Consider the following 21,241-nt stretch of genomic DNA (forward strand, 5'->3'; position numbering starts at 1 on the left):
TGCAGCTACCCACCATTGCGAGCGTGGTCAAGAGAGGAGGAAGGTGGGGGGGAAGAGAGAAAGAAATCCTAACAGCACCGCTCAGCAGAATAAAGAGAGCAGAGAGAGGATGACGAGAAGTGTTGGGAACTGCGTGCACCGCGGGGCTGGACCAAACGGAAAGAGTCCCACTCCGCGCGCCCCTCCCCCCGCGGCCCGGGGGGAGGGGCGGCCGCGGCCCCTCTCTGAGGGGCCTGTGAGTCCCCGGCCCGCGCGGGGTCCCGGGGCGGCGGGCCGGCGGCGACGGCGGGAGGGCCGCCCCGGGGTGAGGGGTGCAGGCGGACTCCTCGGAATAACAAGTTGCAGAAGAAGAAGAATAAGCGGAATTTCCCCAACGCTGCTCCGGCCACCCAAGACAATGCACCACACACACTCACACACACTCGGGCCCGGCAGCGTCAGCAGCCGCAGCTTTTTCTTTTTCTTTTTTTTTTTTAAACCAGATCTTTCAGTCACCAAACAAGATGGTTTTCCAAAAAAAAATTTAAAAAATTTAAATTAAATAACCATAATAAAAACTTCCCCCCGACAGCATCCCGGGGTGTGGGGGTGGGGAAGGGGCCCAGGCGGCCATCCCCCGGCTGCAGGCACTCGCGGGGGGGCCTCGGCCCGCGCCCCCCCAGGCCCGACCCCCCGCCGGGACGCTGTTTCGCCCCCTCGCCGCCACCCCCGACGCGCCGCCCCTGTCACCCGCTCCGGCCCTGCACTCAGCGCCCAGGCTCCCGAGGCTGCTCATAAACTTACTTCCAATCTATCCTAGGGAGGGGTGGAGGGCAGAGGGGAGGAAGGGGGGAGACGAGGTATTCCCATTGTCTTTTTTTTTTCCTGGGGGGGAGAGGAATAGGAAAAGGGCACGCAGGGGGCCGCCCCGAAGGGGAAGTTATTGCTGAAATCTCAAGTTGACTGAGGGGTCCTGACGAGAACACCCCCTTTCCCTCCTCCCTCCCACACACCCCTCCCCTCCCCCTACCTCCCCCCCACAACAAACTCCAAGCAAGCAGCCCCTGCTCCTTCCCAGAGACAAACACCAGAGACAAGACAGAGGGAGGGGGGAGGGAAGGGAAATAGAGCTACTCAAGAAAAAAAAGAGAGAGGAGAGTGAGGAAAAGAGAGAATGGAAAAGCTGGGATACTGCACCCTCCTGCTGCTGGCTGGCTGTCCCCCCTGGCAGCTGGAGGCAGGAACTCTGAGCAGGAGAAGCAGGAGGAGGAGGAGGAGGGAACTCTTCTTCATGGGGAGGGAGGGAAGAGGCTGGAGCTGCTGCTGCTGCTTCTGCTGCTGCTCTGGGCCTCTCGCACTTTTTAGATATTAGTGTGTTAAGATGGTAGGTTGTTCCCTTCTCCCTCCTCCTCCTCCTCTCCGCTCTCACTCACTCTCTCCTCTCTCTCTCTCTCTCTCTCTCTCTCTCTCTCTCTCTCTCTCTCTCTCTCTCTCTCTCTCTCTCTCTCTCTCTCTCTCTCTCTCTCTGTCTCTGTCTCTCTCTCTCTCTCTCTCTCCCTCTCTCTGGGCTGTTTCTTTCCTCCTCTTCCCCTGGCAAGGGGGGGTGGGGAGGAGGGGGTGGGGGGGAGGAACTGGAGCCTCCTCCTCCTCCAGGAGAGACACACACAGGCCCCGGGCCGGAATGGGGAGGGAGGAATCAGAGCAGCAGGAGAGAAACTGTGGGAGACAAACAAGCCCAACTCTTCATCCTCCTCCTCCTCCTCTCAGCAGCAGCAGCGAGCACCACCAGCCCATTCACCACCCGGCCCCGGGCCGCAGCACCTCCGCCGCCTCAGCCCGGGGATCCCTCCGCCCAGGCCCAGACACACTCGCCCGCGCGGGAGCCCGCCGCGCGGCCCCGTCGGCCCGCCGCCGCCGCCGTGCGCGCCCCCGCCGCTCCCGAGAGCCGGGCGAGAGGGACTGGGGCTGGGGAAGCGGGGATGAGGGAGAACGGGCAGGCGGGCGGGGGCCGGGCGGAGCTGGACCGCGGCGGGCCCCAGCCGCCCCGCGCCCCTGCGTGTGAGCCCGTGACTGGCGGGAGGCGCGGGGGACCCCACGGGGGTACGGGGCGGCGGCGGGGGCCCGCGGCGGCGCTCGGGCGGGCGGACTACTTGACGTGTCGGTGCGGCGAATTTATTTCACTTTGCCTAAGGAACGGGGTGTGCTGCGGCACCCATTGCCTAGGGAAAAAACCCGGATGTAAAGTGAGTGAAACTAAACTAGAGTGAAGTAGGGCAGCAGCAGCCAAACTCCGGTGCAGCGGCGGCGGCGCTGGGGCCGAGCGGCCGCCAAACTCCCGGCCCGCCGCCGCGCCGCAGCCCGGCCAGGCCCGAGCCCCGGTCCCCTCCCGCCGTCAGGAGCTGCTAGGGGGCTCCCGAGCAGCCCCAACTCCCTCCAGTGCAACAGCAGTTTGCAGGGGTGGGGGTGGAAAGAAGGCTGAAGCGAGGAGGAAGCACTGCAATGGGGGAGCGAGTGGTCCAGGCAACAGGAGAAGATGCAAGCTCAAGTCGAATGCAACACGCAATCCCCGGCCACCCCGCCCCCTTTGCAAATAACTACCCTTGAACCACTTTATTAGCCGTGCGGAGTCCCACACTAGCTCCGGGGAGGGGCGGGGGACGGGGTTCTTCGCTCACCTTTATTTATTGCTGCTTTCTGCCCCCCCCCCTCCATGTTTTTTATTCCTAAGTTCTTTTGTTCTAAGGGGGATGATGGCATTTACTTTTCTGCTTTGTGTAGCAGGGCAGTCACTGGGAATCGGCCACGTATAATCCGGCGGTTTGTCATATTTTATTAGTGAAAGTATTTTATGCCTGGTCCACCTCCAAGGACTGTAACATGGAGAACTGCAGGGGGTGGGCGACATCAGAAGAATTCCTGTTTTCAGAGATTTCTTGGCGGGGCGGGGAGGGCCTCTTTTTTTTTTTTTCTTTTTAATCTTTGAGGAGGTTTATTTAAATTATTAAATCAATAGTTTTCAACTTAAAACTTAATACTTTTGCACGGGTGAATTGTTGGGTTGTAAAATAACCCCCAACCACAATTTAAAAAAAAAAAAGTAAAATATCCTATCCTAGTTCTTTAAAAAAAAATCCCATCTGGACATTGATATCTGTTCTGAGCTGCATGCTGAACTTAACGTAGTGTTAGCTTTCCTCTGTTAAATAACAATAAACCTCAACCTCGACGGAATACAAATGGGGGCTGGGGGTGGTTTGGTTTTTAAGGCTCAGCACTTCTGTAGCATCTGCCACTACGCATTTTCCAGGCATTGATTAACCATGCGACTCCCACAGGCATGAAGTCCAAGCAACGGTGGTGAGGTGGTTCGCCCAAAGTCACAGTGAGTCATGGGCAGAGCCAGGAAGAGCCTTGGACTTGATTTGTTACTAGTCACATCTTTTCCATTAACTAATATTTTCTCCAAGAAATAGTATTTAAAAATAAGCGCACATTCTTTATCTTACCAGAGGGACTCTGAGATCTCTGGATATGAAGAGATGTTCTTCTGTGAGCTGCAGAATTTAAATTTAGCTTCTCAAGAGAAAGCATGTAAAAAAATAAAACTGATGGCTTAAAAGGAAAAAAAGTGAACTTTATTTTACATATATAGGCCGTTAAGTAGTAGTTTTATGTTAAAAAGAATTCACAGCAGAAAGTGTTAAGAGTTTAAAAGTAAAAATGAAAGTCCTTCTTAATGACTCAAGAAGCCTGGACGAACTCATCGTGTGAAACTCAGCCTATTATGCAGTCAAGATAAATAACAGAGGAACAAGTTGTGTACAGGGACCAGCTTCAGCACTTGGGTAACCAACCAGTGTACTTCCTTCAGCTGCACCATCGGGTCACCGGAACAGTAAGGCAAGGGTTCAGATCATCCCAAGGGGAAAGATGTCAACTTTTCCATAGGAAGGCACCCTTAGTGTTCTTTTTGGGGGAAAAAAACTTTTTAAATTTTTTCAGAAACATGGGGGGGGGTGGCTCATGTAAAAATTGGGCATGAATGTCAGTGGATCAGCAAATTTTCTGTGAAAGCTCAGATCATAAGTGTCTTAGTTTTGTGTGTGTGTGCCTAAGTCAACCAAGAGCTTCTCAACTCTTCTGTTCCTTTAACAGAATCCACCACAGACTATATGTAAACAAATGTGTCTATGTGAGTGTTGTAGTAAAGTTTTATTCGTGCACATTGACATTTGACTTGCATGTGCTTTTCATCTTATGAAATGTGTTTTGTTCTTTAATAGCACTCAGGAGGCAGAGGCAGGTGGATCTCTTGAGTTTGAGGTCAGCCTGGTCTACAGAACTAGTTCCAGGACAGCCAGAACTGTTACTCAGAGAAACCCTGTCTCAAAAAAAAAAGTTTTAATTTTAGCTTTTTGTGTTTTGTTTTATTTTTTTGAGACGGTTTCTCTGTGTAGTAAACTCACAGAGATCTGCCCCCTTAGTGCTGGGATTAAAGGCACTCACCACCACTGCCAGAGGAAATTGTAGTTTTTACGGAATGGCCCTGGGAGGATGGGATGTAGTAACTGTCCTTTGCTCATCCCTTCTCCTGAGGGTTCAGACTGAGTCGTCACCAAACTTCCAGCAGGGAGTTTGTTTGTACAGCAATTAGAAATCAGAATTCCAAAGTAACAGATATTTACCGGTCGATTTCTCTCGTTTGTTGTTTTGATTTCTGGGCATAGGATTATTTTGGGGTGTTTTGTTTTGTTTTTGAGACAAGGTCTTACGCTGTGGCCCAGGTTGGCCTCCACCTGCTTCAGCCTCTAGAGTGCTAGAATTATAGATGTGAGCCGCCACTCCTGGTTTCAAATGTTTTAACTGTGTGATGTCTAACATTCTTGAGGCTCTCAACATTTATGGAAAAGAACATTCTACCTTGTGATTCTTTGACAGGCAATCTTTCCGTTTTATACTCAGAGAGTAAAATATAATGGGATTGTGCAAACCTGGATTCTAGTACCTAAGAACTTACCTCTCTTTTTCAACTAAGCTACTTTGGGCAAATTACTTCACTTCCCCACCACCTCAATAGTTGTCATGTGCAGTGAAGGTGTTGGGGGCTGGGCTTGTAGCTCAGTTAGAAAGTGTCATGGTCAACTTGCTGGAGGCACTGGGCTAAATCCTTAGCACCCAGATTGGAAGAGGCTGAGGAGGCACTTGGGAGGCAGAGGCAGGCTGATGTCTGTGACTTAAAGGCCAGCCTGGTCTACAGAGGGAGTTCCAGAACAGCCTAGGCTACACAGAGAAACCCCGTCTCAAAGGGGAAAAGTAAAGAAGAGAGAGTAAGAAAAGCAAAAGAAAAGACGGTTAATTGAGATACTTGAGTAAAGTGCTCCCCGCAGCTCTCAGTATGTGAGACTGCATAAGATGTCTTTTTGTGTGTGTGTGCCGCAGAGTTCATTCTGCATGGCTGTGAAGGCAAACAACTGTGCCGCCTCGCCTTGACAGTGTGGTGATAACTTAGAGGCTCAGCGTGCTTCAGGCCTACTCAACCTGGTGAGATACAGAGATGCTCTCATCACTTTGCCTCATAGGGCGCTAAGTCGGCACACACTAGCTGTGTGGCCCTAGACAAAACACTCGGCTCGCAGGACCTCAGTGAAGGAATATTACATGCCAAAAGGAAGCAACAAGTGCTCTTAAAAATCTCAGGGATAAGCTAAAAGTCTACTACCAAAATCTTTGACATAAGTCATTCAACTTTCAGAAGTGAGCAGTGGGCCAGGCTGGAAGGCCTCACTTAATAGTAGATGATTGTGTTAGGAGTGAGGTTCCAACATGCATATGCACAACAAAAGTATTAACAAAAATGGTCACACATAGATAGTCACTGCCTGATTAGCCCCTGAAAATGTTTAATTTCATCCAAGCTTGGTGGCTCAGACTTTGTTACCCCAACTACTCTGTAAGCTGAGGTAAAGGATCATGAATATTAGGTCAGCTGGGAAATTAATGGGACCTTGTTCAAAAAAAAAAAAAAAAAAAAGGACTGAAATACAGCTTAGTGATAGGCTATTTGCCTAGAATGAGGTAGGTCAATCCTCAGTACAAAAAAAGAAAAGGGCAAGTTTGCTGCCATATCCCCATTGAACAAAAATAAGAGTCAAAAATTTTAAAGTTTTAATTTGTGCATATTTGCATATGCACCCGGCTAAAGGACAACCTGCAGGAGTCACTTCCTGCCTTCCACCATGTGATTTCCAGAGGTTGAGCTCAGGTCCCAGGCTTGGTGCGAGCTCCCTACCTGTCAGCCATTTCCCAGGCCTCACATGGAACATGGTTAAATACCACATGCAGTTTTTACTTCTCATAATAATTGTCAAATAATTATTTTTCTGTATGTTCCCATCTTTTCAATGTTCCAATTTCCAAAATTAGAAAAATCCTAAAATTTTCTTTTTAAAACTTGAGCAGTTGCTTATCTGTTTACTTGTTTGTGGAGCCAGGATCTCACATAGCCCAGACTGGCCTTGGGCTCCACACTCTGTAGCCAAAGATGATCTCTGCTCTTCCTGCCTCAACCCCACAAAGGCTGAAATTACAGGTATGTGCCACCATGCCCAGCTTCTTGCATTTTTATGGTTTCTGTTTTTTAATATTTACTTTGTTACAATTATTTTTAAATACCTTGTTTAAAATAATAGATAGAATTTTACATAATTTTCATTTTGCTAGGAAAACCATATAGGAGTGTGTGTGTGTGTGTGTGTGTGTGTGTGTGTATGTGAATGATACCAGTTTCATAGGTTTGCAGGAAAAGGAAAGTGTTTGTTTGTTTTTTCTGAGGCAGGGTTTCTCTGTAGTTTTGGAGCCTATCCTGGAACTAGCTTTTGTAGACCAGGCTGACCTCGAACCCACAAAGATCCACCTGCCTCTGCTTCCCGAGTGCTGGGATTAAAGGCGTGCGCCACCACTGCCCGGCCTAGAAAGTGTTTTGCACAGTTACTGGTCCTCTTTTTCTATATGTGTGCATGTACACACACACACACACATACACACACGCACGCACGCACACACATAGTGCTTGTGTAAGAAGGAGAGAGGGCCAGTACTGGATGAAAAAGCTGCCAATTAGTCCTTGGCAGGGGTGGGAGTGTATGTTTTTACTGTTTGAAATTCTGCCAAGTTCTAGAACATCAGAGACAATTACACAGGAAGAGATCCCTTTAAAATCAGAAAATCAAGGAGACACTGCTTGGGGTCATCAGGATGGGTCAGCAAATAAGGGCACTTACTATCGAGCCTGAATTCCATCCTTGGAACCCACAGGAAGAAAAGCAAGAACCCCAACTCCCACAGCTTGGCCTCTAACCTCCAACCTTCATGTGCTATGAACATATATACAAAAAAAAAACACTTTAAAAAAACTTTTCACATGTGTATGTATGTGTAAGAGAGAGAGGGAAGAGAAAGGGAATGTCATGTGTCCCAGGCAGGCCTGGAACTCTCTGATCCTCCTATCTCCACCCCCAAGTGCTGAGACCTGTCTGAAAAGTCTTTGCCTTAACTGCAGCTTTGTGTATCTATGGGGAGCCAGAACCAGGACTGGAAAAGCAACAGGTGTAACCTTGAGACAAATAAAAACAAATACAAACAAATAAGCAGTCCACTCCCTGAGAATAATACCTTCAATTCCATCACTTTCCATAATCTCCAAGGTCAGCTTAAGGTGTGTGTGTGTGTGAGAGAGAGAGAGAGAGAGAGAGAGAGAGAGAGAGAGAGAGAGAGAGAGAGAGAGGGAGAGAGAGGGAGAGAGAGGGCGAGAGAGGGAGAGAGAGAGAGAGAGAGAGAGAGAGAGAGAGAGAGAGAGAGAGAGAGAGAGAGAGAGGATGAACTAAACCAAAACTTCTCAACTTGGGGCATTGCTGCCTTTCTGGACAGGGTCATCTCTCTTGTTACAAGGGATACTGCAGCATGTTCAGCAGCATCTTTGGCTCTTGTCCACCAACAACTGATAGTAGCATCCACACAGTTGCAACAACCAAAAGGTGTCTAAACATTACAAATGGGGTGTGTGGGTGTGTGTGTGTGTGTGTGTGTGTGTGTCAGAGACAGGAAGAGAGACAGAAAGACAGAGAGGAGATGGAGAAGAGGAATAAGGAATTAACCGAATTTGGGGTGAGGAACCAAGGATGGAGGAAACCACTGAACTAGACCCAACACCCTGTGTCTACCCTGATAGACTCACCCAGTATCTGTGCGTGTTCAACTATAACTTTAAAAACACTGTCATTTCTTTTCCAAAAGCAACTTGTTTACATCAGGGATTCTGTCATTAAAAACTGAAGTGGGGTGCTGGGGAGGGGGCTCAGTCAGGGAAGAGCTTGCTGTGCCACCATAAGGACTTGAGTTCAATTCCCAAAACCTGAGTTAAAAAACCAGGGTCAGTGGCATATGCCTGATTGGTAGGTTCACTGCCCAGCCAGGCTAGCTGAACTGGTAAGTTCTGAGGTATGAGAGACTGTCTTTAAAAAACGAGGTGGACAATACCCAGGAGCAACACACATGCAACACATGCGCGTGTACACACACACATACACACACACACACACACACACACACACACACACACATTTCAGAACCTGAAATGATCTCTATCAGAGCTGTAGAAATATCTCCCTTACAGCTGCTGGAGCCCCTAAAGCACCACAGGACACTCCTCCAAGCCTGAGAATGTTGAAAGACTTTTATCAACTTATTATTTCCACCTTTAGTTTATCTGTTATCAATATAAATAAATTATGCTGTGGGCTGGTGCAACGGCACCATCTAGTATAAAGTGTTCCCAAATTTGGTGTGGAAGAGTCAGAGCTGGGGTCTGGGTTCTGCAGACTGTAAGTAATCACTTTTTCTCATTGTGCCTGTTCCAATGTCCAGCACAGGAAAGTGAGAGTTAATCGGCCAGCCCGTGGGACCCCAAGATGTTGGTGAGAAGCAGCAGGGCTTACTCTTGAGGAATTAAGAACTCTGGAATTTATAGTCTGTGTTGGCCTTGGACAAATGATGCACTAGTGTAAGCTGCAGTCTCTTTAGGTGCAAAACGCAGCAGGACCAGTGCAGGTTTGTAGAGTCGCTATGAAACTTAAGGCTGCCGGTGTGGGGACAAGCATGGTCAGTGTTAGGGAGGTTCTTTGCTAAATCGAATCACACTCTACAAAGCCTACCTCTTCCTTAGTTGTTATTTCTTTCCTGCCAGCATTGACACCTGGAATTCTGAAACACTAAGTAATGAAGCCCTTTTCAAATTTGCCACATGCCCAATTCCAATCAGAAGCAGCAGCATTATAAATGTGTGTCTACCTGCTGTCTTCCCAGTTAATTAGTGGGGACACAGGTGTGTGAAATAACCTATAGTTCCCCCTTCATGGTCACCTCTGTACCATGCACACAAAGCTTATGGGTAAGGCTTAGCCTGACCAGCTACGATGGTGTTTTTTCCTTGAACATTTATATTAACTAAATGCTGCTGCAAAATTCACATTGCTTCAAGCACTGCAGTCCTCAAATAGAGTGCAAGGTGGGCTTTCTAAGTTAAAAAATAAATAAAGGGATCTGAAAGTCTCTTTTCTGGGAACTTTCTAAAAGACTCGTTTATTTTACTTTGTGTGTGTGAGTGTTTGGATTGAATGTGTGTATGTGTACTTAGTGCATGAAGTACCATGGAGGCCAGAAGAGGATGTCAGATCCCAGGAACTGGAGAGACAAATGGTTTGAGAGTTACCCTGTGGGTCCGGGAACTGACCCTAGGTCTTCTGGAACTGCAGTAAGTGCTCTTAACCACTAAGTCATGTGTCCACACCCTCTTCTCTGGAAACTTTTAGGTTGTAGTACTGTAATCAAAAAGAGAAGTGCACAAATCACACGTTGTTTTTGGTAAATTTTCACAGAGCAAACACACTTAAGTTCTCCCTGTGTTTCTAGTGGTCAGAGGATTCTACAATAAACATGCTTTTCATCACTTGGGGGAATAAAAAAAAGACTATAGTAAATTTGAAAAAAAAAAGATAGTGAGTGAGGATTTCCCAGACAAGATAGTGAGCAGCTGCTTTAACCTGCAAGTGTGATTTTGAATTATCAAATGGAGATCAGCAAAACGATCAGCTGGACCCAGATTGCCCAAGTCATATCGCCATTCACCCTGCCACTTGATATATGATCTCGACAATTTCCTTCCAGGGCTTCAGCCTTCATTTGTTAACTGGGTGATTAATAATAGGATTGTTCTTAGGATTAAATGAAGTAACACTTGTATGGACTTGGATGAGCCGGGCACTTAAGCTCTCGATAAAAGTAAATCATTGTCCTTTTGGGATGCTGCCCTTGGGGACAATAGGAAGAGAGTTATGGAGATTTCAAGAATTCTTTTAGAAAAAAAAGGGGGTGTTTGTCCCGCAGAAGAGCTGGATCAGAATGGCTCAGGGGTGTTATCACAGAGCCCCAGGGCTCACAGCAGCAAGGAGGGTAGGTCTGTGGTCAAGCTAGAGCATGAGAGAAAGCCTCATATCTGACGTGGCAGCCCGGGTGATGAGCCATGTCACTGTGAAGATAGTGCAGCTCTGAACAGAAAGCCACAGGGGTGTGCCTGGCATCCAAACACAACATGACCTGATTTGCTCAGAGACCAGAGGAAGGCCTAAGAGTGGATGCTGTGGACAGAGAGAGCAGTGAGCGAGGCAGCAGCCACAGAATCGTAATCCTTAGAGTCAGGGTCTTCAGAGGCCTGCGCCCAGGAATGTAGGCTCTCTTTCGGGCTTTATCCGGGACCAAGTGTCCACAGCACCTTGCAGCTTCTGAGACTTAAACTCAGCATTCCCTCACATTGAAATAAGGTGTAATTTTGCACTTGGGACAACTGGAATACTAAATAAGAGAAGGACCACTACTAAGAAAGAGCTGCGGTGCCCCAGGTGCCCCATGGTTAAGGCCTTAGCAGGATATTGGGGGTCCGTGGCAGAGGAGTCTCTCTCCCCAATGATAGAAACAAGGAGTGCCCCCAAATCCGGCCAGGATCCTGATTGATCCCAACTGATCTGAGATTTTTTTCCTCTTTTTTTTCTGCTGTGTTGGAGATGGAGATCCATTCACATATGAATTCAGCAGGATTGGCAGAGCAGCCTACTTGTGACGGCTAATCTTTGTCATCAACTTGGCACATCTGAGAAAAGAACCTCAACTGAAGATTTGTTTCCATCAGAGTGGCCTGTAGGCATGTCTGTGAGGCATTTTCCTGATTGTCAGTTGATGTAGGGGGGCACAGTCCATCCCTAAGCAGGTAGACCTGGGCTATAGAAGAAGGATAACTGGCCAGGGGAAGCAAGCCAGTGCGCAGAGGTCCTCCATCACAGTGATTCTCAGCCTGGGGGTTGCGACACTTCTGCTGAGTGTCAAGCAGCCCTTTTACAGGGGTCGAATATCAGATAGCCTGCATATCAGACATTTACATTACAATTCATAACAGTAGCAAAATTACAGTTATGAAGTAGCAATGAAGGTAATTTTATGGTTGTGGGGTCACCACAACATGAGGAACTGTATTCAAGAGTCAAACCTGCCAGGTTGTGGTGGCGCACACCTTTGATCTCAGCACTTGGGAGGCAGAGCCAGGCAGCTCTCAGTGAGTGTGAGGCCAGCTGGTCTACAAAGCAAGTTCCAGGAAAGCCAGGACTGTTACACAGAGAAACCCTGTTTCAAAAAACCAAAGACCAACAACAACAAAAAGTCAAACAACTGCTCCATCGTCTCTACTTCAGTTTCTGCTTTAGACTCCTGCATTGAGTTCCTGTCTTGACTTCCCTTCATGGTGGACTGTGACCTGTAAGCTAAAATAAACCCCTTTCCCATGTTGCTTTTGGCCAGAGTGTTTATCACAGGAACAGAGAAGGAAACTAGAAAACCAGTGTTCCTGGTAGGTAAGTGTCATTAAGGTCTCTAACTGATGTATGAAGAATATGAAGGAAAAGAAAAAAAAACAGGGGTGGCTTTTCTGTGGCCCATGGGTTTTTCAGAACCTGAACTTGGCCTCAGAATCCTTCTCAGCACAGCCTGCACACCAGATAATTTTTGTGTGTTTGTTTGTATAGTTGTTTGGACAGAGTCTCACTATATAGCCTTGGCTTGCCTAGAACTTGCTATGTAGAACAGGTTGGGCTCAAACTTAGAGAGATCATCTGCCTCCGACTGCTGGGATTAAAGGTGTGCAACATCCACCTAACCCCATCAGGTGGTCTTTATCAATCATCTGGAATTTGCCCAAGACCTGGGCTCAGCTCTGAGCCTCTCTGGAACCACTTTTCCAGCACCGTGTACACAGGGTCTGTTGAGAAATCATGCCCTCTTCTCCAGCACCGTGTACACAGGGTCCGATGAGAAATCATGGCCAACTCCAGCTCTGCATACTTAAGCCCTTGCTCGGTGACAACTGCCTCCCTGTTTAGGACCCTGCTCTCATATTTCTGAGTTCATAACTGATTTATGACCTATAAATAGTTACATCAACCCCATTGCTGAATAATTTACATACTAAGGTCATGAACCTGACACTCATTAGTGTTAAACTAATCAACCATGGGCATCCAAGTCAGAACCCACGGAAGACTATACCCCAAAGTAGTGGAACTAGAGAGGCAGGAAACCTAGATTTTATTCCCTCAATTTATATCTAATCCATCTACTTTCTCTTCACCTCTAAAGTAGCACCACAGATATCAATGTTGGGAATACCAGGAAGATGAAAAATATTAGTTCAGGTATGGTGGTGCAACACATCTCATCCTGGCACCTGGGAGATGGAGGAAGAGGGTCAGGAGGCCGAAGTCATCCTCAGCTTTAAGTGTCCGGTCAGACAGGGCCAAATGAGAGCAAAACCAACAACAACCGAGAATAACCAAATAGAGTCTAAACCTCATTTCCACCACATACCCCTCTGTGATGAAAACCCATTTACATTTATCATATACAGAAGCCCAGAGCCTTCAGCACTAGGATGCTGAGGACGATTGTGTTGCCCATATGCTCCCCATCCATAAAATGGCCACATCCTGCTTAATCCTCTTCTTTGCTTGCAAAGAACTGGTGAGACAGATTGGAAAATAAGGCCTGGGTGAGACATTTGACAAGTAAAGCACTTGCTGTAAACGCTGATAGCCTGAATCCAGTCCCAGGAGCTCTTGGTAGGAGGAGAGGACCGATGGTCAAGAGCTGTCCTCTGACCTCCGCACAAGCACCATCACATCAGACACACATATGCGATAATAATAATAAATAAAATAATTTTTAATCACAAAAAGAATTTGTAAATGAATGAACTTAGAAGTAGCTTTGTAATCAAACAAAAGAGAATTAATTAAGCTTGAACAGATGACACTACCTCTATCATTATGTCACCTGGGTTAGCGGACCAAACGACAGGACAGAAAGCAGCAGAGGGTTAGCGGTCAAGCATTTCAGTGATAGACACAGGGAACTGAGGACCTGAGACACTGTTATGTTCAAATTCACTGAGAGCAAGAACAGAAAGACAATAATTATTTCCCAATAGCCACCAGGGGATGTTCTACTCCCTGAAGGGGCAGGCTTGTACCTTGCTTGTTAAACAGTGTGATGTAGGAGCAGAAGACACTTCATTTTAAAACTAGTTCCTCAGTTAGTGTGAGCACAAACTTCTTATTTTCAAGAACACTGAGTTGTCAAGGTTCATCTAATAGAAGTAAAACTCATTCCCATTCTAATCTGGGTGAACACGGCACTCCATCTGATAAACTTCAGGGAATTGGTGGACGCCAACCTGTTCCTTGACAAAATGCTTTGACCTAGGCTTTGTGACTAACTATGCCTAGAAACAGCTCCTTTTATCCTCCAAAGTCCTTGTCTCAGTAACTTAGGCAAAACCCCAAGATCACAGAGCAAAACCGAGGGAGACTAGGGCAACATTAACGTGGTACTTACTTGTTCTACTGCTATCGAAACCTAAGTCTATTTATAGACATTTTGTTTTAAAGAAAAAAGTTTTGGCAAGAGTAAAGGTGAAAAATCAGAAACATCAAACAACTTGTGACAGTAGCCTTGTTTCTTTTTTTTTTTTTTTTTTTTTTTTTTTGGTTTTTCGAGACAGGGTTTCTCTGTAGCTTTGGAGCCTGTCCTGGAACTAGCTCTTGTAGACCAGGCTGGTCTCGAACTCACAGAGATCCTCCTGCCTCTGCCTCCCGAGTGCTGGGATTAAAGGCGTGAGCCACCACCGCCCGGCGCCTTGTTTCTTTTTATTTATTATTTTTCCTCAGGTTTTTTGTTTATTTTTTGTTTGGTTATTGTTGTTTTTATTTAAGACAGGGTCTCTAACTTTGGCTGGCCTGGAGCTCACTATGTAAATCAAGCTGGCCTGGAACTCCTGTAAATTAGCCTGCCTCGGCCTCCCAGCGACTGAAATTAAAGTCGGGCTACATCGGGCCCAGCTTGGTGTTGTTTGGGGGCTTTGGTTTTGAAATTTTGTTGTTGGTTTAGTTTGTTTTGAGCCTGGGTCTCATGGAGCCCATGCTGGCCACATGATTTGCAGCTGAGGAGAATGACCCGGAAGGAACTCAGCTCCTCTTGCTCCCCTTTACCAAGTACTAGAGTCCAAGAGTGGACCGCCATGCCTGATGGTCTTTATTGTTTTGTTTGTTTGGTTTGGTTTTTCAAGACAGGGTTTCTCTGTGTAGCTTCGGCTGTCCTGGAACTCATTCTGTAGACCAGGCTGGCCTCCAACTCTGAGATCTACCTGCTTCTGCCTCCTGAGTGCTGGGATTAAAGGTATGTGCCACCACCTCATGGCATTGTGACCTATTTCTAAAAATAGACCTTCAGGCTAGTGAAATGGTCCAGAAGGTAAAAGTACTTGCCCCTAAGCCTGACACCCTGAGTTTGATCCCCAGAACCCACATGGTGGAAGGAGAAAACTGACTTTCTCCCACAACTTGTGCTTTAACCTCCACCACATGTGTGCCCACCATGCATGCACACACACATGCACATGCACACTTGCACATGCACACACACACACACGACAGACAGACAGACAGGCAGACAGGCAGACAGACAGACAGACAGACAGATCTAATAAACATTTTTCGCTAAGTAAACCCTAGAGCAGAGTGTTGCTAAGTGTGTAAAAAGTCCCCAGTTTTGGGGGCTGGAGAAATGGCTCAGAGGTTAAGAGCATTGTCTGCTCTTCCAAAGGTCCTGAGTTCAATTCTCAGCAACCACATGGTGGCTCACAACCATCTGTAATGGGGTCTGGTGCCCTCTTCTGGCCTGCAGGCATACACACAGACAGAATACTGTATACATAATAAATAAATAAATATTTTTTTAAAAAAGTCCCCGGTTTTGAACCTCCAAATGCTTCAAGATAAAGAAATAAATACCTCTCTAAAAGAAGGTGATTTACGTAAGAAACAAATCATTATGGTCCATTTCAGTTATGAGATGCATTTGGAGCATCAATGAGTCAAAGATGAGGAGGAGGCACTAGGTACCTGTCTTTCCTAGCTAGCAGTTGGTGTCTGCTTGCCTGGGTGCTTTGAGTTTATCTCAGTGTTGAAAAGTTACAGTCAGCTGCAGGCTGACCTCACAGGGCTCACCATACCCAGAAGGACGGGTGGGGTTTTCCAAGACAGGCGGGAGAGGCTGTACTCATCTGAAGAACTCAACCAACAAGAAAATCAGATGGCATGGGGAAGTCTTTTGGAAATAAAACTACTGCTTTGTGCCAAATCAGAACACCAGCCATTTTGCCTTTTGTCCAGGCTGATTTTAGTTTTGGTTTTGGTTTTGGTTCTGCCGAACCAAAAATAAATTGGCCTCACTTTCACTGCTCCGAGAGTCCAGTACACTTATCCTGAGGTGGAGGACCTCCGTTTCACAGAGTCTAGATTGAGTGTTTTACTGGCTGAGCGATAACCTAGTCTGTAAAGTACCTGATTAGCAAGCATGAGGATCTGAGTTCGGGTCTCACAACCCCTTTTTAAAGTTAGTGTCTTAGTTACTTTTCTATTGTTGTGAAGAGACATCATGACCAAGACAAATTAGGAAAGAAGTTTATTGGGACTTGCAATCCCAGGATGTTTAAACCCAGCCACAGTCACAACAATCTCCCAGGTGGAATTTACCATGGATTTCTGAGAAATCAGAAATCTGCAGATCTAACGGTAGTTTTATAACTCTTGTCCTTGAAATGGTACCTCTAAATTATTTTCAAACCTGGTATATGTCAATACTTTAATCTCACTATGGCAGTTTCAGAGGGTGAGTCCATGGCCATTGTGGCAGGGAGCATGGCAGTGACAGGAAGGCATGTCGCCGGAGGCTAGAAGTACAAGGCAAACAGAGAAAGAGAACCAACTGGGGATGGCGTGGGCTTTTGAAACTGCAAAGCCCACCCCCAGTGACACATCTCCTTTAACAAGGCCACATGTCCTGATTCTTCCCGAACAGTTCCACCAACTGGAGACCAAGAATTCAAATACACAAACCTCTGAGGGCCATTCTCACTCACACCACCGCAGGCAAGCGTGCTATCATATACTTGTAATCCCCGTGCTGGGAAGGCCTGCCAGATGAACCTGCTTGGATGAGTCCCAAGATACTAAGGTATCTGTTTCCAAAAAGAAAAGTGGATGCTGCCAGAGACTGACTTCTGACATCTGCTTGAGCACCCTCTCTCTCTCTCTCTCTCTCTCTCTCTCTCTCTCTCTCTCTCTCTCTCTCTCTCTCTCTCTCTCTCTCACACACACACACACACACACACATACAGACACACACACACACACACACACACACACACAGAGAGAGAGAGAGAGAGAGAGAGAGAGAGAGCTTTATCTAATATTTGGGTCTGCAAGATGGTTCAGTGGGTAAAGGGGCTTGCCCCAAGCCTGGCCTAAGTGTGACGCACAGAGGTCCACATGGAAGAAGAAGAGAACCAACTCCTACCATTGTCCTCTGACTGCCGCACTTGTTCTGAGGTACATGTGCTCCTCACAGACACATGCAAATAAAATGTACTTTAAAAAATCTAATATTTTACAGTTGAGTTTCATTTTTATTTTTACCAGACTTATAATTTCTGAGAAACTTTGGCTTCATCCTTAATTATACATCAGTGGGAAACAGATCCCAAATCGTTCTATCTTCAATATTCTGCTTACAAGGAGCACTTTTCTTTTCAAGAGTTATTTATTTTTACTTCGTGTGTATGTGTGTTTTCCATGCATGTAAGTCTGTGTGTCATGTGTGCAGTGCCTACAGAGGCTGAAAGAAGCTACTAGAACTCGTGGGACTGGGGTTACAGATGTTATGAGGTGCCATGTACATTTTGGGATTTAAACCCAGATCCTCTGGAAGAGCAGTTAGTGTGTTCCTCCTAACAGCTGAGTTCTCTCTCCAGCCTTTGTTTTACTTTATTTTTAACTTGACTTATGTGTGTGCTTGCCTCTCTGTGGTTGCCTGGTACACTCAGAGGCCAGAAGGTGGCATTGGACTTACAAACGGCTGTGAGTCGCTGGGAATCCACCCTGTCCTCTGGAATAACAGTGTTCTTAAGGCTGAGCCATCTCTCCAGCGCCCTCCCCCCCCCCCCGCCTTCAGTTTTCATCTTTAAACGTCCATGTCCTGTCATGCCAGCATAATCAATGGATCCTAGAAATATTCCTAATACCTATTTTTCCCATAAAGATGTAGTGTTAATAACCAGAAAGAAATAGCTACTTTCTTTTACTAAGCATTTTGGCCCTAATGTTTTGTACACATTTAAAATATTATAGATAAGGAAAGTGAGGTGCGGAGGGGTCTAGTAACTGCCCAAGGCAGCATCAATACAGAATGGTAGAACTGGATTCCTGCTCATGTCTTTGTAGATTCAGATTCTGCTTGTTCCTGGGAGCTCTGCTGAGGCCTATGGACTAGCCCCACGCTGAGAAGAACTGGGAGAGGCTTTGGAATGGATGACTCCTGAGGATAGGGCTCCAGAGAAAAGCAACTCTCCCTCTCTGTGGAGAAGCCAGGGTCTCCCCTATATAGGTAGGGAAGCTCCCTACCTTCCCAGGGCTATGACCCTTATTTGCAATACCTCATGTTATGGTGATCCCCAACTCTAAAATTATCTCTGTGTTACTTTTAACTAATTTTGCTATGGTTATGAACCATAATAAAAACATTTTGGAGATAGAAGTTTGCCAGAGGAGTCTGAGAACCACTGCTGTAAAGGAAGATATTTGGTGTGGTGGACTGTGTGGGACGGGAAGTGTCTGAACTCAAATCCTTTAGTTAAAGAGCCATGGCTAACAGTCTTGGCAGAGGCAAGGAAGGTGTGAAAAGGAGAGACAGCTGTGCCTCTCCCTGTGGCTATCAGAACATTGAACAAATGAGCTGTCATGGGATATTTCTACACTGTGTGAAGATATATTATTGTAATAAAAAGATGGACAACCGCCAAGCAGTGGTGGCGCACACCTTTAATTCCACCACTTGGGAGGCAGAGGCAGGCAGATCTCTGTGCATTTGAGGACAGCTTGGTTTATAAAGCAAGTTCCAGGACAGCCAGGACTGTTACATAGAGAGACCCAGTTTCAAAAAAAAGAAAGAAAGGAAGGAAGGAAGGAAGGAAGGAAGGAAGGAAGAAGGAGGGAAGAAAGAAAGAGAAAGAAGGAAAGAAAGAAATAGGTGAATGGCTAACAACTAGGCAGGAAGGATAGGCAGGATTTCTGGGACAAGAGAGGAAGAGGAGGAAGAATCTAGGCATGACAGTTATGCCAGCAAGATGCCAATGAGACACGGTGGGAGTCAGACACATAGAATGATAGAAAGGTAAAAGCCATTTGGTAAAAAGTAGATTAACCGAAACAAATTAATTTAAGTTTTAAGAGCTAGTGGGACAAGCCTAACCTAAAACTGAGCTTTCATAATTACTAAGTCTCCATGACGATATTTGGGAGCTAGTGGCCAAAAGAAAAATCCAGTTACAATGAACCACCCCCCATTGGAATTTCGCTAGGAGTCTCATGCTGGAAGGAGAAGGTTGGAGCCCCACTACCAGCCAGATGGGAAATGTATCTCCCAGGAACAGAATCTTTCAGTGGTCAGACGGCATTGCAGAAGAGCCTGGAGACAGTGTTGACCTTGACCAGAAGTTCTTGATCTTTTGGTAAGAGATCTATTTTGTTTTTATTTATGTGTCTGTGTGAGTGTCTGCCATGTATTGAGGAGGCCATACAAGGGTGTCTGATCCCCTAGAGCTAGAGTTGCTGGAAGAGCAGCAAGTGTTCTTAATCACTGAGCCATCTCTCCAGTCCAGGAGCCTTGCAGAAACTTCATGCCTTCTGTTTAAGCCTAAACCTTAAAGTCAAGACTTCAAAGATGAAGCTGAATTTAGGGAAGGGACTTTACCTCTTCTACTTCCCACTGAATAAATCTCCTTTCTCTGCTTTTCACTGTTCCTTATGTCTTTATTTTTTTAATTTATTTATTTTTAATTAAAAATTTCCACCTCCTCCCCTCCCCCCATTTCCCTCCCCATCTCCCCATCCCCCTGCTCCTCCCTATCCTTATGTCTTTAATTGGCCCGTTAAGGCTAAGTGGTCCTGTCTAGTCTAGACAGTTACGGCTGTCAGGACCTGAACAACTCCAGTAATCCCCAGACAGGTAACTCACACATGCTTCATCCACTTTTCCTCTTGAGTGGAACAGAGACGGGATAGGGTGTGGGCTAAGAGTAAGAGTCCCTGACGTGCTATTTTGGATTACAGAATAAGAGTCCCTGGAGTACAATTTGGATTACAATTGGAAACAGCTCACACAGCTTCCAATCTGGAATGCTCTACTTTCTTGGGAGTGGTTAGCTTTACTTTTTTTTTTTTTTACATGAATGTATAGATATATAAATTCACTTCCTCACTACAAGACTTCATAAAAGTGTTTGCTTGTTTGTTACAGGTTTCTCTGTGTAGCCCTGGTTGTACTGGAACTCTCTTTGTAGAACAGACTGGCCTCTAACTCAGAGATCTACCTGCCTCTGCCTCCTGCGTGCTGGGATCAAAGGTGTGCGGCTCATTCTGACAGAGTGTTTGTAGGAATATAAACACTTGCCCTGCTTGGGAGGTCTCGGTGCATCCAGCGCTTTGTCACGGCTCCAAAGCTGAAGAACCTCTTTACAGATGTCTTTGAGAGAAGCATCCACAGTACAAACCAAAGCGACCCACAGGGCCAAGGCATCATTTGGCTTCTCTGAGTGCTAGAACGAGTCCACTTCTCTGCTTCTCCCAGATGAACTTTAAAAGTGCAGGTAACTCCATGGACCAGCAGAAGGCACCCACACAAGACCTTGTCACTTTAACCAGACAAAGAAACCAGTCCATCCAGGGGGGCTGGTTTAGACTCTGGTCCACAGACTTGTCAAAGGCCAGCTCGACCCAAGGAAAGTGAAAAAAATTAAACAGGATTTGCTTTTTATTTTCATGTAAAAAGCACTTGCCTCGGGTTATAAATGTTATTGCATTTGTGTAGTGCTTTACGGCTACCCCCAGCTCACAAGCATCACGGGATCCCGGTGGCAGTACTTTTATAGCCCCTGATCAATAGCGCATTTCTATCGCCTCAGTCCCAGCTGCCAATCTGTTCTGTATGATGTGGGAGGCCGATTTCCCCGTTTTCTGGCTGTGCATGTCAGGAATGCAAAGGTTCAAGTCAGAGTGCTGAGAGTGTGTGTGGCCACGAGTGGGGACAGGTTTCAACAAGGAATGATAAAATGAGTCCCTTGTTCCCTACCACAGAACTGGGAGTGCTGCGTCTCTCTCTCTCCCTCTCTCTCTCTCTCTCTCTCTCTCTCTCTCTGTCTCTCTCTCTCTCTCTGTGTCCCAATCCATCCCCTCCAGATCTCATTCATTTTCTCTCTTTCTCAAATAATATGTTTGATGGGTCAGAGAAATAAGAACCAATAAGAACCAATTTTCTATTAAGTTTCTGTTTGTATTTCATGTACTTTGGAAGGGGAGGTCAAAGGTGATGTTATACATTCCAGGAAAGAGTGTTTCTGCCTCATCTATCCATTCCCCCTATTTCCAGAACCTAGAGAAATTGAGATCAAAGTGAGTACTCAGTAAACATCTGTTGACTTAATGAATGAATTCTGTTTTCTCAGAAAGAAGGGAAGAAAGGCCCAGAGCATCCTCTTGGCTGCTGTCCTGAGACA

The 21,241-nt window shown here is 46.4% G+C and overlaps 1 protein-coding gene across 8 annotated transcripts in view; it reads right to left on the bottom strand.

The window, feature by feature from the left end:
• Phf21a (PHD finger protein 21A) overlaps window positions 1-1,457 on the bottom strand; it is a 160,732-nt gene extending 159,275 nt beyond the window's left edge. For 5 of the 8 annotated variants that reach the window (XM_038329320.1, XM_038329308.1, XM_038329315.1 and 2 more), the window contains exon 1: window positions 1,177-1,457. The gene's annotated coding sequence lies outside the window, so the exon portion shown is untranslated. Of the gene's footprint in view, window positions 1-13; window positions 203-1,176 lie in introns of those variants that run through there. The other 3 variants (XM_038329323.1, XM_038329312.1, XM_038329310.1) reach the window with 1 other exon arrangement.
• Between the last annotated feature and the right edge of the window lie 19,784 nt (window positions 1,458-21,241).

This window comes from Arvicola amphibius, chromosome 5 (assembly GCF_903992535.2).
Source record: "Arvicola amphibius chromosome 5, mArvAmp1.2, whole genome shotgun sequence".
NCBI classification, from domain to species: Eukaryota; Metazoa; Chordata; class Mammalia; order Rodentia; family Cricetidae; genus Arvicola; species Arvicola amphibius.